Source organism: Vitis riparia, chromosome 12 (genome assembly GCF_004353265.1).
Source record: "Vitis riparia cultivar Riparia Gloire de Montpellier isolate 1030 chromosome 12, EGFV_Vit.rip_1.0, whole genome shotgun sequence".
Taxonomy (NCBI): Eukaryota; Viridiplantae; Streptophyta; class Magnoliopsida; order Vitales; family Vitaceae; genus Vitis; species Vitis riparia.
Window position 1 is genome coordinate 893,443 of NC_048442.1, and position 22,685 is coordinate 916,127.

A 22,685-nucleotide genomic window follows, 5' to 3' on the forward strand; every position below is an offset into this window, starting at 1 on the left:
GAGCTTTATTTTTGTAATTGAATTCTCTCTTTTGAAATGTTCCTTCATTTTCTTAGAAGCCACATACTAGTTGGGAGATGTTTTCTCCAATGATGTTTGGCTCTTTTTTTTCATTTTAGAGGAAGATCGTGGTAATCAGCATGGATTATTGTGAACTACACATCTCCATGGTAAAATTGTTGAATTTTCTTCACATTGATTTTCAATTACCTTGAATGGATGATTTCTTATGTAAATTTTCTCTAATATGAACATAATGAATGCTTTGGAAACTCATTCAAGGTTTCCATAATGTTAGATTAGATTTGTTATGGGTAATATATAGGAGAGAATCTGGAAAGAAAAAAAAAAATTGAATTGATAATAAAGTAAAGAGAATCTATCCTTACAATTGATCATAGTCTCATGTAATTGCTAAATTTAATATCATTGGTGTTTTCAAGTATCACAATTGATGATTTAGGGTTAACTGAATGTGCAAAGTACAAATCACCATGTGAAGTAATAGGTATAATAGATCCAATTCGAAAGTTCTTTTTCCATTGAATTTTTCCTTAAAATTTCAGATTTTGATTTTATAGAATCATAAACTCAATCAATCTTTTATTTCTTCATCATTCATTATTTTCATACATCATGCCATGCACCACTCATTCCCTTTCCCTACCTCACTTTTTGGCTACCATATTCAAGCTGTCCTAGAGGATGACAACCTGGAGCTGCTATAATATGATGGCTTAATCTCACAATTTTGATCAACAGTGACTGCTATATCCTTTGCAGTGTGATCGTATTAGTTCAAGCATATCCACCAATCATTCCAACATCTAGGAGATCCTGATTGTTTTTCTTCTAATGGCCATTGCGCAGAAAGGAGCACCGATTGAAGTACTGGAAACTTCCAGATCACACGACAATAAGCTCTCAGCCTGCAAAAACATGGTCTGATTCATGTCATTCAAGGGAAAAATTCTTCAGGAGAGGCAGTCCTTAGACCCCAGCCTTTTTCAATACCAGATCTCACCTACAAAAACAAAAAGAAGAGTTGATATGTAAACCGAGGGAATAAACTTCACCACCATCAAGCTGACAGCCATCAATCAAATTCAACACTACAAATAACAAAGACACTGATATCCTTTACATTTAGATTGAAAACCAGGCAATCCACCAGTGGCTGGTGTGAGTCCTTAGTAGGTATATCTCCTAAATTATAGAAAAGCAAAATGCAGGCTATGGTTTCTAAATCTCCTGATGAAGATGACTAAAAGTCCATGTTCTCTTGCAGCAGTGAGGTGATATGCTCTGCTGACTCCTTGAATTTAGTGGACCTTTGTGTAGCTCAATTATGCTCCATGTTGATAGTACTGAGTCATACATATTTCCAATAACCCTGTATTTCACAAGCACATCATGCACATTAAAGTGGAACCATTATTTCATTCAATGCAATGAACTCAGGAGTTTATTCCTTCTCATGACTAGCTTCCAGATCTCTTCATTAAAGCGACAACTCAACCTTGCCACAATTTTCTAATACCATGTTGATGCTGCATTCTCATCAGCAACAATTGAAAAGGAGTAAAGAAGTGGATGACCAGATCGAGACCTCCCAACCATTATACAAAGGGAATGACATGATCGAGACCTCCCAACCATTATACAAAGGGAATGACATGATCGAGACCTCTCAACCATTATATAAAGGGATTATCTTTTCCCATATAAGATTCAATTTGATTGTGCACATTTGCAACCAATAGGAGATGCAGCCAAGCTAATTTTGCTAATAATTCCATTGTAATAAACTGTTTTAGCTAGATTTTCATATTCACAACCTATAGGAGTTCTGGATGTGCTAATTTAGCTAGCAGTTTCATTCCAACAGATATAATTGTTTGATTGTAGCCATAGTTGTAATAAATTGTGAAATAACTTGATATTTATACATTGTCAAATCCAGAGAAAGATTTATGCCTTCATATCCGATCACACTAACAATTCCTGGCGGAAAAAGATGAAAAAGAAACAACTAGGAGATCAACTTACTTGAGTTTGAGCACATTCCCGAACAAAAAGTATCCTGTCCTGATCTGGGTGAAAACACATTCCAACCATACCCATTGGTTGAGGATCTGTAATAGAGGTTGGAAAAATGTCCTACCCAGTCCAACCTTCAAAGTACCTTTCCACTGATTATGCCTTTTGGCCAAGTTCAGCAGCCAAGGAGGTGTTAGTTTAGCTATTTGCCCTATGAACAGAAAAACCTGCAGGCATATGAAAGAGGAAAAAAATTGAAGCAAGATAAGTAATGAACTAACAGTTCCACGAGCAAACATTTAAGAAAGCATAATATAAAAGTGCCAAATACATTTAAGAAAATAATTACCATACATTTCACAAAAGATTGGACCTTCTGGAGCATAATTGTCACACAGATATTCTCATAAGGGTAAAGCAATTTATCAAAAGAAAATTCTTTTGATTCACAAGATCAGAAAAGAAGAGCACCTTTCCATTCTTGATCTCATGCCAATCAGCTCCTGGTCATTTTGGAATTTTTTTACATCGGATGAGATTCAGCCCGTTCATTTTCTTGGAGATATGATCTGTTAGGATTGACATATCCCCTCGAAATTTTGGAATTTTTTTACATCGGATGAGATTCAGCTCATTCGTTTTCTTGGAGATGAAATCTGTTAGGATTGACATCTCCTCGAAATTTTGGAATTTTTTTACATCGGATGAGATTCAGCTCGTTCATTTTCTTGGAGATATGATCTGTTAGGATTGACATATCTCCTCGAAACTTCCTTTGGTACCAAGATGAAGCTTCTCTTGGGTACTGTCCAAAAATAATGCAAGGAAACAGTCAGGTATGAGGAAGGATAGAATGCAGAATAAGATTGAAGCTTCTGATTAAAAAAAAAAAAATGAATAAGATTGAAGCTTCTCTGAAAAATTGTGAAGAAACCCCACCTCCATGGTTGTTTCACAAGCCCCATTGCCAATATTTGGGAGATCCCCAATCGCGTCTCTGACAGTTATTGCACGGAATGGCCCACCAGTTGCTGTACTGCGAACAGCAGCATAGTTATTGACTCTAAGCTCTAGGCCTGCAAAAACATGCCATTCGAGGAGCGTCTCGTCAGGAGATGCTGGCTCGTCGACGAGATTGGGGAATTCCATAAGCTCCAGCTTCTGAAACTCCGAATCTCACCTAAAAAGCAGAAAAAGAAGTGTTAACAAAGGTAGAAAGACTTTCATCATCATGCAGCTGATACCCATAAATCCGACTAGGTAACACTGAGAAATGACAATATTGAAACATTAATTTGCTTTATGCCTAAGCTATGATCAGGATACCTGAGAGATGCTGCTCATATGAAAGCATCCTAACTCCAGCCAATAGTTCATCGAGACCCATATGGAAATTTCCTCCAGATGTTCACATGTTTTTGTAGACATCACGCAGAAGCAGCAGACATTTATTTTCTCTGTCATTTTTTCCATTCCTAAACAAAATATTTAGTTAGGAAATGGATGAAAATCACATGTAATTCACAAGCATCAAGAGATGCAAAAAGTAACAAAATATACTAGATGGAAGACAAAACCATAAGGATGGGGAAATGGGTGCTCTCTGAAAAGCCTAGGAAGCAAATTGTAGAAGTTATTGGAAAGAACACCCTTTGTGGTTAAAGTGTTACAGAAAAACAATATCAACCAGGACAGTAATCATGTGCATAAAACAGAAGCAGGAAAAAAACCATTAAGAAAAATTAAATAAGGAAATTTTATATGGATACTCAACACAAAGTTAAGAGCCCAACCTCCCTTCCACAAAAAAAAATGGGAACCAGAAATGCAAACTCTTATGGTAGTCAATGTGGATGCTATTAACCCAACAAAGAAGGGTACAGGGAAGTGCCATAGACATATGGATGTAAAAATGGTGGGTTTGGATTGGGTTGCTAATCTTCCAACCTTGATCCTAAAGGGAAACGATCTTTACTTTTCACAGCCAAAAACCTAGCCAGGATGGATGGAATGAGTCCAATCCTAGTATGCAAAAATTTAAAGAACCATCCAAATGCTAATGTCTGCCATTGTGCCCCATTGATTTGGTCATGGTTGGTAACCATGAGATCAATGAGTTCCACTGATCTGCGTGAATCAGGTAGGGCATGTCACACATTTTATCTCTATTTTCAGAAAATCACTGTGCATATCAAGAAATGGAGAGAAATTATTTCAGTTGTCATCAGGGATCAAAGCTATGATGTTATTGCCAGGAAGCAAGAAAATCACTTTAGCTAATAAACTCTTAATACAGAAAGAAATTAATTTTGATTTTTTTTTTAAGAAAAGCATGAATTCAACATCTATTAAAAAATTAAATATTCAAAAGAGCCTGGGAATATTGTTGAACATGGGTTATATTTCTTCAAAACATATATTCCTTTGTTGGGTACTTTCTATTTAGGAAACAACACAATATACTTGCTCAGCTTGATATATCAAAGCAGCAATAAGGGAATACAGGATAAGAATAATAAGGAGAAATGGGCCTCAAACATTTTAGTGCCATGCCGATCATGCTAGCAAGAATAACTCAATTACTATGCAAAGCACTTCATTGGATGAAAAGCACAAGTATCTAAAGATGAATAGAATAACAAAATGCACAAGAGAGAAGGGAAAAGGGGTATGGAAAGCCTTAGGTTGAAATTATTGAAATCATCAATCTTCATATGGAAAGTGTTATAGAAAACAATATCTCCTAGAACAGTCGACATTTGAATGATATGGCCAGCCGTAATGAAAAACATATAGAGGTATAAAAAAAGAAAAAAATCAAACCTTCAAGAAAAAATAAATAAGGAGTATTTATATGGATCCCTAAGACAAAATAAGAATCCCCAAAAAGGAAAAGAGAGGATCTGGAGACTCTTAAGGCAAACAACATGGATTCTATTAACCTAACATAGAAATGCACAAGGAAATGCAAAAGAGGTAATGATGGACACAAAACAAGTTTAGGCCAGGCCACCCATCTTCCAATGTTGATCTTGAAGGGAAATGATCTATCATGTTCCTGACCAAACACAAATCCGATATTCATGAGACAAGCCCTATCCCTATAAGGAAAAATTAAAGGGACCAGTCCTAGCATTGTTATGCAATCATTGCACACCTTTATGGCCCATTAGTCTAATAAGGTCACAACCATTAAAGATGAGCCCCTCTTGCACAAGCCGACAAACAAAAATAACCATATTTACCTTTCTCACCACTATTTTAACTCTTTCATCAAAAAAATCAAAAAGAAAGAATAGGAGCATGCTATGGATGAGGAGTGCTTTCCCAGAATGTGGCTGGGGAAGTGGTGAAGTGGTGAGGAAGTGACAAGTTACTTCTGAAACAATAACAATGGGAAGGATTAGGTTTAGGGAATTTAAAATTGGCATTTACATGAAATGACATCCTATCAAGGTTGGCAAGATGATACGAAACCCTATTGGCACAAACCTAATCCAAGTTCTAAAAGATTTCTACAACTACATAACATGTCCTAAGAGTGAACTAGACATCATTACTCGGCAAACACACCCAAATGCCATGCCTTTATGGAGATATGTATTAGTGCAAATGCAATGTAAAGTGTACACACTTAAGCAACATATATGATCCTCTATATTATGAGATAACAAAGTATGGACATGTTAAGATATTACTAAGCAATTTCCAAAACAAACTGATGCTTGACAGTGTGAGGAAATAAAACAAAAACCTATAATCAAGACAAAAGAAAAATGTAAGAAAATTGCAGAAACATACCCCCTTGCTCCAAAACTCATTCTCTCATGGAGAGTTTCTTCCTTCACACTTTTTCACTACCTCTCCAACTCTCTATTTATAGATGAGTTCGAATGATTGTTTCTAATACAGCCTATAGAAAGATGCAAAAACCGCCCACAGAAAGACACAAAACCAGCCCACAGAAAGACACAAAACCAGCCCGCAAAAAAGGCATAAAATCAGCCCATAGAAAGGTCAAAAACCACCCAACAGAAAGGCGCAAAACCAGCCCACAGAAAGATGCAAAAACAGCCAATAAGACTGATTTGAAAAACAAGATTGATTAGGAAAATGACACAACATAAAAAGGCTCCAGATGTAGGTATTGTCTTGAAAGGTTTCCTTTGAAAAGAACAAGCGGCAGGAAATCACTTTTGAAAAGTGAAACAATACACTTCTACAAAAAAATTTTACTTTTATGCACAAATTAGGTGTAAAATAATTAAAATACTTTTTTGGCATCACATTTAATTTGTTCCCTAATACAACCACAAAAAATTGATAAGAATGAGACAAAAAGATAATTACAAGAAGATAATGGGTGAACTCTCAATGTTTTCAATGTGTAACAGTCCAAGAGCTTGTCTAAATTTTCTTCGAGGTTCAACTATCACACCTAGATTGATTATTACCCATAGATTATATTAGTCAATAATATTGAATATAGATTGTTGGTGTAATTTGCTTGAGATGAAAGCGTGAAATGTGCTTTAATGGTGTAGTTGTCAAAGATAGTTGTAAAAATTCACAAGGCTAACAACCATTGGGATCACATGTAAGTTGGATATCGAGAAAGCATATGACCATGTCAATTGGGGCTTTTTGCTGGCGGTCTTGGAAAAAATAGGATTTAGTCCTAAATGGATAAGATAGATTAAATGGTGCATCTTTATAGTTTGCTTCTCTATAATGATTTATGGGACCCCAATAAGCTTTTTACAGAGTTATAAAGGCTTTAGACTGAGTGACCCTCTATCCTCATATCTTTTCATTATGGCCATGGGGGCATTCTTTTATATCCTAAATAGGGCAAAAGAAGGGGCTTCATCGCACGTTTCTCATTTAGTGGAAGAGGATGAAAGGGATTGGAGGTCTCTCACCTATTATTTGTTGATGATAATCATATTCTTTGTAATGCTAAAAGGAGTATGTGGAGTACTTGAGTTAGACATTCATATGGTTTAAGGCAAACTCAAGTTTAAAAATCAATCTAGAAGAAAGCAAATTAATCATGGTTAGGGAGGGGTTGCCAATATGGAGGACCTAGCTAGGATAATCATTTGTAGAGTAGTTACCCTCCTTAAGAATAATTTGGGTCTTTCGTTAGGGGCTCCTTTTAAATTAGCATGAATTTGGGATGTGAAGAAGGAAATATTTCATAAATGACTAACTATTTGAAGGGACAATAGCTATCAAAAGATGGAAGAGTAACTATGATAAATAAATTTAAAATAATAATAATAATAATAATAATAATAATAATAATAATAATAAAAACCACTCTACTAGGTTGTCATACAAAGAAAGGTAAGTTTAAAGCAGGAAAAATCCAAAGGGATTTTCCTTTAAGGAGGAGGGGCTCTTGACATAAATTCGTATTTGGTAAATTGATTAATAATTTGCATGGATAAGAGAGGAGAGAGAGAGAGAGTGCTTGTGTGTGTTGGGGGAGGCTTAGGTATTGAAAGTTTGTCCATTCTTAACAAGACTCTTGGTAAATGGTGTTGAAGATTCGCTATTGAGAGTGAATCCTTTTGGAAACGGGTTATTACATGGAAACATGAGGAGGAAAAGGGGGAACGGTGCTCTAAAGGAGTGAGGAAAGGTATGGGGTGGGTGTTCGGAAGGCAATCAAAAGCGGGTGGAGGCTTTTAATAGAAGAATTGGTTTTAGGATAGGAAATGAGTAAAGGTGAAATTTTAGAAGGATAGATGGTGTGTTGACTTACCCCTGGGATAGGCTTTCCCTATATTATTCTCAAAAGCAACCATCAAAGATGCATGCATAGCAAAGATATGGGAGTAAGAAGAGGGGGGAGGGTTGTTGGAACCCTAAGTTCATATGATAGATTCATGACTAGTAGCTAGATGAGGTGGAGGCCTTTTCTAATAGACATCTAACACAAACAATTTGTATGAATATAGAGGATAATATAATTTGGCCGAACTTGAAGTGTAACAAATTTTTAGTTAAATCTCTCATCTTCATCTAATGGAAGAAAGGAGGGGTTCCCTTCCAGTATTGTTTGGAATCATTGGATTCCATCAAGGCTTGATATTTTTGCTTAAGCTATGTAAGGATATTAACATTTGATTAAATCAGAATAAAGGATTAAAGGATACTGAATAGAAGGGATTTGTGCAAAGTAGAAGAAGTAATGGTTAATCACATCCTCCTACACTACTCGAAAGCAGTTATATTATGATAGCTAATTTATGTTCTATTAGAATAGAGTAGGTGTTGCACTCCTCGATAAGAGATGTCCTTTTAAGTTGACATAGATTCTTTGTTGGGAATAAGAGGAAGAAAGGTTGGAGAGCTACTCCTTTGTGATTATTTTAGACTTTATGGAATAAGAGAAATAGGAGAGTGTTTGATAATACTGAAAAAGTGAATCAAACAATTAAACAATCCTTTATGTACAATTTTTTAGAATGGGTTAGAGCATACAAGAGATTGCTTATTACTTATGATGGACTTTATCAATTGGTTGAGTTGTAAGTAAGGCGAGTGAGTCGTTTTTTGTATATCCTTTTACTTTGTTTGACATTTTGGCATATTTATATATACTACGTATGCTTTTGTTTACTCTTTTGTTAGGTGCTATTTTTTATAGATAAAGAAGTATATAAAATAAAAAATAAGGTGCTAAAAGAGTGACTAAGGCATACAGGACCTATACACCCACTACCAAAAAGGCTCAACCAAGAGAAAGATCTACAAAACAGGAGAGACTACAACAACCTCAACTAGAGTCCAAGCAATCAAAGAAACTAACTGGAGTCAAAGGACCATCATCTATAAACAATTTAGTCTCCAATCAAATAAAGCAAATAAAAGAACTTTTTAGCCTTTGGATCAAAAACACGTCATCAATTGAAGGCAATTCTATCTCTTTGGTTAGTTACTATTAATATATTTGATCTTTGGCTACCAAGAAAATAGTTGTAAAAATTCACAAATATAATAAGTTATACCCTTAGATTTAAAGATTTTCTAACTTAAAATGACTTAATATTCAAGAATTCTTGTACTTTCATTTTGTACCCTTTTTGTTAGTTTGCATGGAATTGATTTTTTATTGAACTACTAAAAACATTACTAGGATTCAAACATGGTTCGAGTGTTTTCCTCCTTACATAATGAATTCCTTTAGATATTTGATGTAAGATTACCACACAAGTATTTTCCTTGATGATATGGGTTGCAAATACTACCCAAAGAACTACATGCTATCAAAAGTTTGATCACCCGAAGGTTGCATGTTCATTTTTTTCTTGAATAGGGGATGGATTTGAATAGTGTACTTTTGGAATATTTTTCTAAGGAAATGTATCACATGGTTTGAATATCATGAACTAGTTTACTAATCATAATGAAAGTGCACTAAACTAAACAAGCTTATCACACAAAATTGTAATAGTCAAATCTAAAAATGTTATGAGAAAAAGAAAAAAGAAAAAAAAGAAGAAGAAACTTTCGATCATTTAACATTTTATGCAACTAAATTTCACTTTTGTTTGATAAATAGTTTCTTCAAAATAACAAAAGGCCAAATGCAAGAATGGAATTCTAGATCTACCAATGTAATGTGTTCAATCATTATCCTATAATGTGGAGTTCCAGGCTACTATTAGAGCTAATTATTATCACACTAGAGTTTGCTATATTGATCTTCTCTTGGTAGACTCAATAAGATAATAGGTCGAAAGGTACAAAAAAACTTAAGAAAACAAACCTAAGCCGCTTCCATATATTCTTTTTTCTTCTCTTTTCCCTACTTCCAAACCCTAGAACCATAAGTTTATGGTTTCAACTTGGCATTAGACAGCAATCCTACTATTTTCCCTAAATTTTCCAAAGTAAAACAAAATCAGCATGTTGACATAGAATTTTACCCTTCATTTTTTAAATTTTAAATTTGGGGTTTGTTTGGTGGAGTCTTTTTTGGTTCAAATAGGTCCTACATGGTATGCTTGGATCAGAGGATTTTGCATTTTTGTTATTTAGGGATGTTTTTCTGGGGTCAAAGAGGGTCCACATTCTGTTTTGGGACTCCTGGAGGCTATTTATTATCAGTACTAATCTTCTTGTTTATATGCATTGGTTTGCTAGTTATTTCCATTGTGGAGTCATTGTTGGTCTTTCAAAGTGGTCATAAGTTATTTCTAGGCTGTTGGATGCTATTTATTATCCCAAACATTTGACTTTATTCATGTCTGGTGATGAATTACACCTCCTCAAGGATGATTCAATACTTAAATCAATAACAAAAATAAAAAATAAAAAATGAATGGTGTTAATTCCCTTGCTTAGGCCCATGATTTTTCAGATTTTTATTTATTTTTATTTTTATTTTTATTGTTATTATTTATATATTTTTTATAGTGGACAGAAGAAACTGAAATTCTTTACAGATGATCCCCCCTTAGATGCAAAGGCTAGGGAATATGAAGATTGCCTCTGTAATTATGGGATGACTATGGCATCGTATGGAACCCTATATTACTACAACAATTGAACTTTGTGATTCTTTTAAACAGATTTGGGACTTTCTTGGGGAATCATTTGCTCAGCATTGAAACATTTCTTGAGTTTTTGTATAAGACAAGTTTATTACAAAGCAATCCAGAAGATCATTGTCCAAATACTATAGCACTTTCCAGTGTTTGTGGGATCAATTACTGCAATGTAGACCTTCTACTACTGACATAGAGTAACAAAGTGCCACTGGGAGAAGTTCATGATTGCTTCCTTGCTATCTGGTTTGGACTCTGATCTTCGTGATTCTAGCTAGCGAGACCTGTGCCACTACCACTAATACCTATTCTCAGCTATTAAGGTCTTCTTTAGGACAAAGCTCCACTACAGCTCCTCCAGAGTCTTCTGCCCTAAGCTCTGGCAGTGGAGGTCATAATAATTATCCTGGTGGCTCTCACAGTAGCCATGGTGGACGTGTTATTCATGGTGGTTTTCATAAAGGTAGCCATATTGATGAACATGATGATAGGAAGTGTGATCCCTCTGGTGGTACTAGTTATACTGAACCTAATTGTTCAAAGAAATATGGTAATTCAAATTAGGTGCATCAAGTTACTGATGGAACAACACAACCATTCCAACTTTCTGCTTCAATTAGACAAGTAGTTTCTGATTCTGGTTCTTGTGATGCACTTACTACTCAACTTAGTGAGTCTTTATTGTTATCCTCTAGTCTTTATGCTCCTAATTTTCCATTTAGTTTACTTTTTGTAAGTAAACTTACTAAATCATTATATCCATAATTTCATCTCCAAATTTCTAAGTTTTTCCAGGACCTTAGGATAAAGAGGATGATTGGTTCAAGGCATGAGAAAGATGGGCTAAATATCTAGATCTTGGTGAACATCCTTCCTCAGTATTGAATGCTACCAATCCCTTCTTTCAATGGCATTCTCGTTCGGGTCATCCATCTTTGGCAAAGTTGTATTAAGTTACACCCATGTTAAGTCATTTATCTAGTTTAAAATGTGAAACTTGCCACTTGGGTAAGCATCATCAGAGTTCTTTACCAAAAAGAAGTCATAGCCATCAGTCTGAACCTTTTGGTGCAATCAACATAGATACTTGGGATCCATCTCAAACTTCTAGTCTAAAAGGATTTATCTATTTTGTTGTAGTTGTTGATAATTTATCTCAAATGACCTAGTTATTTTTAATGAAAAAGCGATGTAGATTACCTCATATTGTCTCTAAGTTCTACAATGAAATTCTTGTTCAATTTGGTAAACGCACCAAAGTTATCCAATCTGCATCATCTGATAATGCATTAGAGCATACACAACCATCAATGAGTTTACACAATTATTAACGAGCTAATTTTGTACTAGTCGTGGTATTATTCACTAAACTAGTTGCATTTACTCCTCTCAACAAAGTGGTGTTGCTAAATGAAAGCATTGTCATTAGTTGGATATGTCTCGTACCCTATTGTTTAATATGCAGATGACAACATTTTCGGAATGATGCTGCCCTCACAGCATGCCACGTCATTAACCATATTCTCTCTAGCCCTCACGATGAATCTCCTTTTTCTCAACCAAACTACAAATAGAAAACTTGAAATTTTCTTTTATTTTCCATTTTCTCAAATTTCTCATCAACCAAACAGAACTCTTCCTCTCACTCTAAATCCCAAGCAAAACATTGATCCCCGGAAAGGTACCTAGGTTTATTGTGCCAAATTTAACCTGACCTGACCTTTAAAGACAAATTTATCATTTTTCTAAACTAAAACCTGAAAATATAGAACTTGAAAAAGGATTTGTTTTTCATTTTCTCGTACTTATTCTCAATCAAAAGTACACTTTCTCTTTCTCTCTAACCCTCTGTCCCACCCAAATACCATTCTGAACATTGATCCTCCGAGAAAATACCTATGTTTATTGTGGCTAACTCGACCTAAACTTTACCACAAATTTATCATTTTCTCAACTGAAACCCAGATAAATTGAAAACTTAGAAGGATGATTTTTTTTTTTCTTTCTCATTTTCTCGGATTTCTCAGCAACCAAACAGGACCCAATAAAATTTTCCTCTAACAAGAAATGGAAAACATACCTCTCTCTCTCTGTCAAGACAGCTCGCAGAATATTTTTTTAAGATGAAGAAAACCCCTGCTCTTTCTAAACCCTAAGAAACCGTTTTCGGAATGTAGCCTTTTTTGAAGTGCTTTGGGTGGCGGGAAACAGTTAAAACAGTTTCCCCGTATGTTTTATATTGAGCAATGTATCCCATATGGGTAATGGGATTAATGTAGGAAGTAATGAGAACCGATGTATAAAGCAATGAGACTCTCTTATACACGATATTTCTTAATTCGTAACACCTTTTTAATGTGTGTGGACCCCACATTTCGGCTCATGTGCTTCCCACTCGATGGCGAGCTCGATTTTTATTTTGAAAAATTATGATTTTTATTGGTTAAGAAAACTGACTTGGAGTCGCCACTTATTTTTGTTTTATTTTTAAAAGGGTAAACAAAATGAGAAAGAAAAACCTTAAATGTGACTCCTTATTTTGGAAAAGGCAGTCTGCGAAAAAACCGGATCGGGTTCGGGGGTTAGGTTACTTATCGAGAAGGTACGGTATAGACCGTAACACCCCTTTAAGTCCCTAAAGTCGGGTCTCTACTAATAAAATGAAGCAATCATGACAATGGACGAGTAAAACAGTGAATACCCAAAGTGATCATGCACGTATGAGAGTTTGAACATGCATAGACAATGATCAGATGGAAAGTGGGTACGTACCTTGGCAATAATCCACCATACACTATCAAGAGAGAGGTTAGTGCACAATTAAGGAATAATTTTGAGCATGTCATAGAGCAGGATAAATCAACCATGTATCATAATCAAATCGATCTATCTGTTAATCGATCGATCAGTCACATATGTGGGGCCCCCACCAAAACCCATTTATTTTTGCATGGACCAAATCTGTAAATTCCATTATTCAGAATTACAAAATTTGATTATTTGCTTATTTCAAAACATTTTTAAAACAGAGGAGGTGTGAAAATGGCTTGCTAGAAAGAAAGTGGCAACCAATTTTTATTAAAAATGTGACTTTTAGGACCTAAAACCCTAAACGGAATTCCGGATGTGAGACATCCGGAGAAGGTGGAACGTCGGCCAAACAGAATTCCAGATGTGAGACATCCGGAGAAGGTGGGACGTCGGCCGGATAGAATTCCGGATGCGAGACATCTGGAGAAGGTGAGATGTCGACCGGACAGAATTCTGAATGTGAGATATCCGGATAAGGTGGGACGTCGGCCGGACAGAATTCCGGATGTGAGACATCCGGAGAAGGTGGGATGATAAATAAAAAAATAAATAAATAAAAAGAAATGCAGACACGACCCCACAAATCAAAAGCATATGATGAATCTTCTCTCAAAATTTTCCAGAACAGAGAGAATGAGTAAGTATACTCCAAGCATCGAGAAATAGAGGAGAGCAGTTTAAAATAGTCGGTGTAAACAAGTTGAAAGCCAAGTTAGAAATTGAGCACAACACAGAGGCAAACGAACTCAGATTCCATAAGAACATAATAAAATCTCCAATGCTCGCATCCGAACACCAAAATAGAATCTTATCAATATCCAAAAACAAAATAGAGAAGGTAATGAACAGGGTCCATACCTGAAAAGCTTCCTCGTAGATGGAAGCTCACTTGACTTCGAGCCCCGTTTTTATGACCCTTTTTGGAAGATGCCCAGATCAGGACCTCTTTTCCCCAAGGCTCCCTTCGAACTCTCCTCTCCTTCTCTCCTCCTCTCGTTCTTTCTCCTTCCTTCACTCACCAAAACCAAGCTCTGCGTCACGAAGACCAAAAAGAGTTTTCCCCTCTTCTTCCTTCTGTCTTCCCTTCCTTTCTTTCTTGGTGTCCTTTTTCTTTCCCAACTGCTCTCCTATTCCTTACTCAGCTGGTCACCATCCCAACTAACGCCATGGCCACGGTCAGCTGCTCTGGCACGTGTTTCATGTAGCTAGCTTGAAGAAAATAGGTCCCCCCACTTCTGGCAACTGGCTCTCTCCATAACAGAAAGAATACGCTCCTACAGATTCCTTGCCATATGTCGCCTTTTGGTTGCTTCTTCAAAAGCACTATTGTGATTCCCTACCAGTCAATCCGGAGACAGCATGTGGCACCTTGAGAGCCTTCCACCTGCAAAGATGAGCTATAGGAAAAATGAGGTATAATGAATCCCAAACGGGGGTCTACAATGTGATACTAAAAGAGGTACTATTCGATATCATAATCAGATCATGTATATATATATATATAACAACTCACACACACATCAAGTAGATATTGTCCATTTTAAGTTTAGGACCTTCACGGTTTTAAAATATGTCTACATAGTTAATGTCCCACATCAAATAGGGAAAAAAAATTATGATGCTATATAAGTATAAACTTTTCTTAACTCTGCGAATATGTTAAAGTCATAAGAATCCCTTTTGATTTAGAGCATATAATATCTACACGATCGAGTATGAGTAGTTACAATATATATATATATATATATATATATATATATATATATATATATATATATTAATGAAAAATAATAGTTTAAAATTTAAATTTATTCTAATTTATTATTTGTTTATTTAATAATGTCAATGTTTTATAAAACAATACTTTAGTTACTTGCATCTAAAATCTTTAATATTTGTTCAAACTATAGAAACATGGAATTTTTTTTTTAGCAAGTAAGCTTTTAATTTTCCTAGTGTCTATTTTAATATATTTTCTATTTTTTGTTTTTAAAATTATAAAATAAGAATAACTCTTGTACAAGATACAAAGACTTACATTGAAGAAGTAACAGTTTTAAAAAACTATTTTAAAAAAAAAAAAAAAATATATATATATATATATATATATATATATATATATATATATATATATATATATATATAAAGAAATTACTTCCTCAAATTTTAAAATTTCTACAAATGATTTTTTAAAAACATAAATTAAATTTATTTTTTTGTACAAGATGTTCTACTTTTAAGACTAGATTCAAATGGAGTCCTAACTTTATAGTCAATTTGATCTTATATCAAATAACGTGTAAACCCGAAATGACTTACAAAAATTTAATAAATTCATCATTTTTAATCGTATTTTTTATTGTAAGATCAAATTGACTATGAAGTTAGGACTCCATTGATTCTTAACAAAGTATAAAGAATTTAGTCCTTGATTTAGAGAAAAATGATTTTTTTCCTTCATATCTTGAAAGTATACGACCAATGAAATATATATATATATATATATATAAAGAATAAGAAAATAAATCAAACTTTTCCAACCGTTTTCTAAAAAATTAGCCATAAAGGCTGAAAAAATTAAAAATCGAGCTTAATTTGGCTCTGATACCATGTAAATAAATGTTGTATTTCTTTTCATATCTTTAAAACAATGGAAAGAATAAAAAAGAAAAAGAAAAAAAAAAAAGGAAGAAATGAAAGAATATGGAAAAATCCTACAAATTAGGGATTATATATATATATAGCTGTACACTTTACATATCATATTACAGCTGTAATGATATTTGACAGTTGTAATATATATCTTCTACAAGTATATCTAGTGTCATAACTTTAGTCATTAATTTTGATGGATCCAAATAGAAACAAGTGTCTCTAGTGCAGCTGTCAGAGAGGATGGGTCATATTTGGGGATTTAAAAAAAAAAAAGTAATTTTTAGAAATATTTATTAAAATATGACAATTTTAAATTATTTCAAAATCCACATCATTTTCAATGAATGCCATTAAAGTTGTCTTTTAAAGAGAGATGTTTAAGGAATTCAATTAAAAGTTGTTTTTTGAATAACAACTTTAATTGAGTTTTGAACACTTTCATATTAAAACTAGAATTTGTCTTTTTAAAAAGATAATTTTTAATGAATATTATAAAAATTATTATTAAAAATTATTATATATATATTTTTAAAAAAATCTCACATTTGAGTGATATTTTAATCCTTTACATTGCAAAATTATCTCATGTATCCAATTTTTTTAGCTTACAAATTGTTATGATTCCATTAATTATAAAATGTCACATACGCTAAAACTTAGTGCCATATAATTAAGGATAATTTTGAGCACTTTCTATCTCTAGGCTCCAAGGAAGAATGAGAATGAGAATGAGGGAGATATGTGGTGTAATGTAAACTATCCTAAATTATCCTTAGTGAGATAGATATAATAGAGGTAAAATTAAGGTAGGGGTAATTGTAGAAAAACCTAAATTGGATTCTAAGGCAAGTACGAATATTATTGTCTTACCTAAATCTCAAATAACCCTACATCTCAGTAAATATTATGTGTACCAAAACCATAATCCTTATACTCATTAGGCGTTTTCATCAAACTTATCAAGTAGCTCATAAAGTTTACGTCCACATGTTTGTAGGGACCTTTCCCCCTGATGACACGTGGCAAGCATTTCTATCCGAATCAGCTCCATCCGGATTTCCCCAAGAGGACACGTGGCGCGTTTCTTCTATCCGGACTCCTTCAAGGAGAAGCACACGGCACTCGCAAACACCACATCCGGACGATCGCCATATCACATTCGGACGACCGCCATATCCTATCCGGATATATTGTTGCCTGGATCGTTGACCAAAGTAAGCAAGTCTTACTACATCATTTCGATAGCCTGACACAGCCCACATTCCGCCGTCTGTAGTGCGAAAGGACAGGAATGATGACAAGTCACCTCCCACGATCTGTGACAGCCAAGTCACCTCCAAAGATCTCTGACAACCGCCCGTAGGGTGATGATGGCCCTGCCACCACCTAGAGGCATCATGATGAACCAAAAGGTCTCCCCACCATTAACGAGAGAGGCAGAGCTTCTGTCACTATATATATGAACTTTCACACAAGGAAGAAAGTAAGCTTGCGATACCTAGTAAAAGGCCAACTGATAAATCTCCCTAGATACATGGCTGACAAAACCATCGGAGGGTGTGTCCGGACACCCTGTCCAGACATCTTTTGCAGGGATTACTGAACCAGAACTCAGTATTGGTTGGGATCGTGCGTCGATTCAGCAGCTACGTGGATCACAGGGACGCGAGGCCTCAACAATGTTGTGCCCCATGGACTCGTTCTCTCTAACATTACGCCCCATGGTGGGTGGTTTCAATTTAGTTAAAATTATGCATTCTTCTCAATGTGTACTTGCCTTCATTAGTCTCCTTCACATGTTATGTCTTTTTTAGCTCTTTTAACCTTGAATTCTTGATAAGAATCACTTAAAAACCATTTGGTTCCTTAAAAAGGGCTTTAGCATGTATTTTTAAGTCAAAAAACTTATCAACACTCAATTTCTTCAACAAAAACTCATTTTTTCAATTACAATTGCAAAATTAAGTGTTAATCAATGATATACCATTTAAGTAATTGAAAGTGTGAAAATAAAAATATATAATCAATATACTTTCTTCCTTTGCAACTCATTCTCTTAATGAAGAATTTCTCCCTTTACACATTTTGACTACATTTCTATCCCTCTATTTGTGGATGATTTTGAGTATTTATTTTTTAAAAGCTTAAGTTGTTAAGATATAACTTATAATGTATATCAGGCCAGCACCCTCCCCACATGTAAACCCCATACTTGCATGAGAAAAGATGAATCAATAATAGTAATTAATAAATAAATGAAGACAACAATGTGGCAAAAAGACTCAAACTTGACTAAGAACACTAGCTATGACACCATGTTAAACTACAAATTTTCCTAAAAGTTTAAACAGATCCTACTTATCAATTTTAAATAATAACATTAAAATTTAGATGAATAGTATTTGATATATACCAATACTAAAGCCCAAATCTTTTCATTTGCATTGTCACTAACATGATTCCAATCTTCAACTTGGATGGGTACATTATGTTGAGATCCAACCAATGTCCCCATATAACTTGAAAGTCTTTCCCCTTTTCTATCATAACCAATTTGCCCTGTGTTATTAAATCTTGCAAATTTCTTTTCCTTTGGTTTCATGCTTAGTAAATCTAAGTTGCATGTTGGTCCACATGTCTTTTTTTTTTTTTTTTTGCTAGAGGAGGAACTTGTTGAAAGTTGTGAAACCAAGGTTTGGTTAATCTTGATTTTGATGATAACAAAACAAGGTTTAGAACTAATGATCATATTTCAAGTGTGATTAGACAATACGACTTCCAAAGTGGCAATCCAAAGACAAATCAAGCCAAGGAGAAATCATGAAGAAGAAGACCACCTCAAAGAGAAGAGTTTTTCAAGACCAAAGCTTCTTAAGATCTCTTTGTAAGGTTGTTGGTGCACTAGGACTTTCATGCATTTCATTCTTTATTTATACACCAAAATCATCCAATTGTAATATTGTTTTAAATATCTTAAGAATTGGATGATTTCATGTTTTCAATTAAAACCTTGTGTTAAATGATTTTTAAACTTGTGTTAAAAGGTTTTAAGTTGAAAAAGGTTGAGTGTTGAGCAAAAAAAAATGGCTCAACCGGTTCAACCGGTCGATGACCAGTTGAGGGAGACCAAAAAGTTTCACTCTCTCCCAGTGGCCTTCTCTTCCCGGTCAAGGTTGAACCTCAATCGATTGAGGTCCGGTCGAGGTTTGGTTGAGGTCTGGTTGAGGTCCGGTTGAGGCCCAACGGTCACTTTTCCTAACGGCTAGTCAACCAGTCGACTCCTAGCTCGACCGGTCGAACCCCCAACGACTAGTTTGGCCTTTTTCTTCTATAAAAAGGCTCCAATCTTCATTGTTTCATAAGTTTAACATTCCCAAATCATTCTTGATTATATTTGAGCATTGGAAAAGTGTTTTTGAGTGCACCATTGTTTCATAACTTGCATATCTTTAGTGCACCATTCAATCCTAGTTTTTCTTGTATCTTTGAGCCTAAAGTTCTATTACTAGGATTTTTGTGAGATCATTATTTGTATATCTTTGTGAGGAATTTTCTCAAGTAAGGGGTATCACTTGAGAGGTTGTTCAAGAGAAGGATATCTCTTGAAGAAGTGTAAAGGGTGCTTGGAGCCAAAAATCAAAGAGGGTGAATTGGAACCATAATCCAATTGTAAAGAGATTAGAAGCTTGGTTGAAGCTTCAAGATAGTGGAACTCTCACTCGGTTAGGAGGTTAAGGAGAGTGGACGTAGGCAAAGAAGTGCTGAACCACTATAAACTCTCGTGTTTGCACTCTCTCTTCCCTAACTCTTTTAAATTATATGCAATTGTCTTTATTTTGTTTATTATATACTTGCATATAATTGTCTCTTATTTTTGCATAGTTTAAATTTGTGAAAAAGATACCATCCCCCTATTTACACCCCCCCCCCCCTTTTCTAGGGTGATTACCATAGTTTGGATTAGCCTCAAATTCCTAACAAAGTAATAATGAGATTATAAGTAACAAAATGCATGTGCAATTCTATACTTGCATGTGACCTTCAGATATGATATCATTTTAACCTACCTTAAAGTGAGATCGAAGAAAAGAAAGTATGACCAATATGTTGAATTATCAAACCAATGTCATTGCCTATATGAAATCTATCTTGTCATATGTATTCTATCATTATTAGATTTTTTATATTTGCTGTGACATGACTACAGACTCCCAAAATAGTTAGTGGCATTAATAATTTCTAATATTGCATTGTAGTTATTTGTAAAGCTTGGTTATATGTAGGATTGATCCTTAGAAAGAAGGTGGACCCTCAAACATGGATCCATTAGATAAATGCATCATAGTACCACATGACCAAACTTACCACAACATTGCAACTGTGGTTTGTTTTAGCATGGATGCAATTAACCTTGCACAAAGATATGTTGGGAAATGTCATAGAAGTAAAGATGGAAGCAATGTGAGTTTGGATCAATTCGCTTAGTTTTTGATCTTGATCATAATTTGAAATGATATATTATGTTCCTAGCTAAATATGGGGCCAATATGGATATGATGAGTCTTGTTACCGAACACAAAAATTAAAAGGATTTGTCTACGCATTGTTGAAGTGCCAATATGCACTATTATCACTATTAATATAATAAAGTCAAAATGGTAAGGATAACCCCTTTTACACAAGCTATGAAACAAAGATAACCATAGTTCCCTCTTTCTCCTATATAACATTTTATATATATATATATAAAACCTAAAATAATAGGATAAGTACCTATTATTTTCCTTATGAAAGAGTTTGTTTCTTTACATTTTTCACCCCCTCTCTATAGCTTTTATTTATAGGTGATTTTGAATAATTGTTTCCAATACAACCCATATAAAAGTTGAAAATCTGTCCAAAGAAATACATTTAAACAATCTTAAGAAAAATGCAAAAATAGCTAACAAAACTAATTTAGAAAACAAGATTATTTAGGAAAATGACAATGCATAAAAGGGCTCTACTTGTAAGTATTATTTTGAAAAAGTTATTTTTTTTTCTCAAAAAAAAAAAAATGACGAGAATCACTTTTAATAGACGAGGAAATACACTCTAATCATATTTTTACTTTTATGTGCAAATTGTGTGTAGAATTAATTAAAATAATTTTTGGCGTCATATTTAATTCGTTCCCTAATACGATCATAAAATGAAAAGAAAAGATAATTAGGAGAAATCAAAATTAGTGGATACTCGACATTTTTAATTTGTTTGTTAATATTCTTTTTTGTCTTTATGATAAATATTTTGTGAAAAAGTGCTAAAATGGGGAACATGAGGACAAAAAAAATATAAAAATCCAAATATAACCAAGATTATTCAAACACTCTTTTTTCTTTTTTCAAATTCTTTATTCTTTGTATAAAATATAAAAATTTTGAAATAACGTGTGAGAAAAATTTTATTAGATTTAAACTACTTTTTATTTTTCAGTTTTCTTTTTCCTTATTATTTTCTTTGTTTCACACCTTCTCTCAAACCTTGTAAGAAACATGCCATAATAATAATAATAATAATAATAATAATAATAATAATAATGAATAAATAAATAAATAAATAAAAATCTAATGACAATTATGCTTTTAATCCCATTATGGTATCAACTATTGTCATCTCAACCACTCTAACATGATAAATAACAATGAATTTCTTTAGATCAAGTTAAATTTAAACATGTTTTAAATTTAGTAATCAATCTAACTATGATCATGGTTTTAGTGGAATTAAAAATAAGATCGGCTAAATTTCTTAATTTTGTGGAGCTAATATCAATTTTGACAAAAATAAGAACAATGACAATGGCAATAACAATTACAACCAATATTGATACAATTAGGTCATTAGAAATGAAGTCAAGTTTATTTGCTTTATTGAAACTAAATTCACAAATAATATTTCAACCATATTTAATGAATATGGAGTTTCAAGGAATTAACTTATCTCGATAAACACATTAACTTAGTTATAAAATGAGATCCAAAAGTTATTATTAAATTTAAAAGTTATAATTATTATCACAAATTTATTACGAGATAGTATAGATTTGTCATATATAAATGTTTTACCAGAGAAATTACTCATAATTGTAAATTTCAACAACTAAGTAAATGAATTTTAGAATATTATTCTTCCATAACATCGAAATCTCATTTTTCGATGTCATATTAAATATGGACAATTAATAAAAAACAATCATAAGGTTACATGTCCCCCTTTTTTTTTTTTAATACCTCTATCGAACGGTTTAGATTTAATCATATATATAGGATTTAGATTAAAAGTTCGGTATGATACTAAATTGGTACCATAGATTTTTTTTTTTTAAAAAAAGAAATATAAGCTTCTCTTATTTGTTTGCAAATATGAAAGGAGTGAAACATAATGAAATTTATTTCTCCGGGATTTAGTAATTTCCGTGCAGGATAAAGTTAGACTAGATTGGGTTTAGTTCTGTAGGGAGCCAAACAAGTCCTATTGGCCCTAGCATGAGTATCACTCAGGAGGTTGTTGAAGAAACGGTGCGTTTTGAGGCAGAAAAACACAAAACGATGCGTTTTACAACTCATCTCACAAACC

General features: G+C 33.8%; 1 long non-coding RNA gene across 1 annotated transcript; it reads right to left on the reverse strand.

Moving 5' to 3' along the window:
• Positions 1 to 588: 588 nt before the first annotated feature.
• On the reverse strand, positions 589 to 5,882 carry LOC117926369. Its single transcript, XR_004653120.1, has 6 exons — positions 5,842 to 5,882; positions 3,367 to 3,515; positions 2,980 to 3,220; positions 2,512 to 2,845; positions 2,050 to 2,267; positions 589 to 1,024 (listed from the first exon to the last, which is right to left on the reverse strand). It is a non-coding gene; the product is annotated as an uncharacterized LOC117926369 (long non-coding RNA).
• Positions 5,883 to 22,685: the final 16,803 nt, after the last annotated feature.